Genomic DNA, 2,239 nt, shown 5'->3' on the forward strand with positions numbered 1-2,239 from the left:
GGCATCTCTGTTTCAAGGACGTTTCTCAGTGTTTCCTGTAAGGTTGGTCTTGTTTTTATGAACTCCTTTAGGTTCTGTCTTTCTGGGAATATTTTGATCTCTCCTTCATACTTGATGGATAGTTTTGCTGGGTAAATATTCTTGGTTGAAAGTTGTGTTCTTTAAGTGTTCGATAGATGCCATTCCACTGTCTTCTTGCTCTCATGGTTTCTGCTGAGAAACAAACCAGCGCTTATTCTTATTTGTTCTCCCTTATATGTTACTCTTTGTTTCTCTCTCGTTGCTTTTAGTTGTTTTTTTTTAAAGTACGAGATAGTTTCTAATGCCATTTAAAAAAAAAGCTCTTTCTCTTGGGCTTGGATCAGGTGGCAGCCAGGTTCTATCGCTCAGTCATGGCCAAAATCAAGGCTCGGGACCTGCGCGTGGAAAGAAGAAGGAGGAGCTGTTAAAACAGCAGGATGATCAGAAGGTGGAGCTTTCCCAGCTGCGCATTGTCTCAGTGACAGGTGGTGAGGCTTCTAAGCTCTCCAAAATCCAAGTTGTCCGAAAATCCATTGCCCGTGTTCTCACTGTTATTAACCAGACTCAGAAGGAGAACCTCAGAAAATACTATAAGGGATAAGGGCAAGAAGTACAAACCCCTGGATCTGCAGCCCAAGAAAACACGTGCCATGCGCCGAAGGCTCAACAAGCATGAGGAAAACCTGAAGACCAAGAAGCAGCAGCGAAAAGAGGGCCTGTACCCACTGCGGAAATACGCAGTCAAGGCCTGAACTTCTTAAATAAATAAAACACAAAACTAAAAAGAAAAAATTCTTTGTAACTTGGTCTCTGCCTGTTTATCCAGCCTATCTCTCATAAGTAAATCTTTGCTTTCTAGTCTCTAAAATAGCAATGTGGAGTGTTCTAGTGGTGCAACCGTTAGACAAGTGTCATTATTGTTGTAATGACTCTTCGCTATACATTTAGTTTTTCAGAAGTTATAAATCGCAAAGACGCTATATGCCCATTTTCCTGTATGCAGCAACTGGTGGATTTAAACTACCTGTCTTTGAGTTGGCAGCACAACTCCTTACTTACTGATTTCCCAATAAGCAAAATAAATAGAGACCTACTTGCAGTATATACTTACTAATCTGTAGTAAGCAATTTCACATTTTTTCACACCAAAATTTCTCCCTCTAGGCTGGCTGACATCTGTCTTGGTCACAACTCAAACTCTATGTAGATTTACTTGTTCTTACTTCATAATCTGTAGTGAACAGATTCACATGTTTTCGGGACATCTTTGTGATTAATTTGTTCACCACAGATTGGAAGGTAAGCACAAGTAAGCTTGCATTTACCCTGCTTGAGTATTCTGCTTCTGGGTTAAGTGTGGCTGCTGCTGCCTATAAAATCACAAGTTCAAACCCAACCCTTGCATCATGGGAGAAAGACACAGCAGTCTGAGTCCTTAAAGGTTACAATCTTAGAAGCATTACAAGGTAGTTCTATTCTATCATATAGGAATGTACGGCATCAGAATCAACTTGATGGCATATGGTACGGTAGTACATCAATGTTAAAAATATATAAAATGCAGAAACATATATAATTTAAAAGTTCATAGCACTGAAAAATCCAGGTAACTCATAATACCTTTGACAGAGTGCAATCTTAGCATTTTTTTGTTGTTGTTGCTAGCTAGCCCGGACTCAAATCTGATCCTTTATGGTTTCTGAGTCTATAGAATTGCCTATCTTTCTCCCTTGGAACTACTGTTGAATTTTAACTGCATGAGAGGTGTTGCTTTGGGGTTAACTGTGCATTTCCTTACAGACTACACCACTAGAGTTCCCCCATACTAGTATCAGTGGGAAATATTGTCTTTATTCTTCCCAGACTGATTTCTGACCTCTTAGTTTTCAGCTTTTACAGGTCTTACATTATTGTAATTTTTTATGTCATGCTAGACACAATTTGGATGTTTCACTGATACACATTCCTAGGAGTTTCGGCCTACATATGTGTCCCAGATATCCGTGTTATAGTTCAACCACAGTGCCTTTGCACATGTTCTTCTTTCTTCTTGTAGTACACTTATTTGACAAACTTCTACTCATTTTTAAAAGCCAGCACAAATATCACCTCTTTTAGAAATCCACTGTTGGTGGGAGTGTAAAATGGTGCAACCCCTGTGGAAAGCAGTATGGCGCTTTCTCAAAAAGTTGCAAATAGAGATACCATTTGACCCAGC

The 2,239-nt window shown here is 39.5% G+C and overlaps 1 pseudogene; it reads left to right on the forward strand.

Moving 5' to 3' along the window:
* The first annotated feature begins 392 nt into the window (after positions 1-392).
* On the forward strand, positions 393-773 carry LOC102853349 (annotated as a pseudogene).
* The last annotated feature ends 1,466 nt before the right edge of the window (positions 774-2,239 follow it).

Source organism: Elephantulus edwardii, unplaced genomic scaffold, assembly GCF_000299155.1.
Source record: "Elephantulus edwardii isolate Elephantulus edwardi_28Jun2011 unplaced genomic scaffold, EleEdw1.0 scaffold00112, whole genome shotgun sequence".
Taxonomy (NCBI): Eukaryota; Metazoa; Chordata; class Mammalia; order Macroscelidea; family Macroscelididae; genus Elephantulus; species Elephantulus edwardii.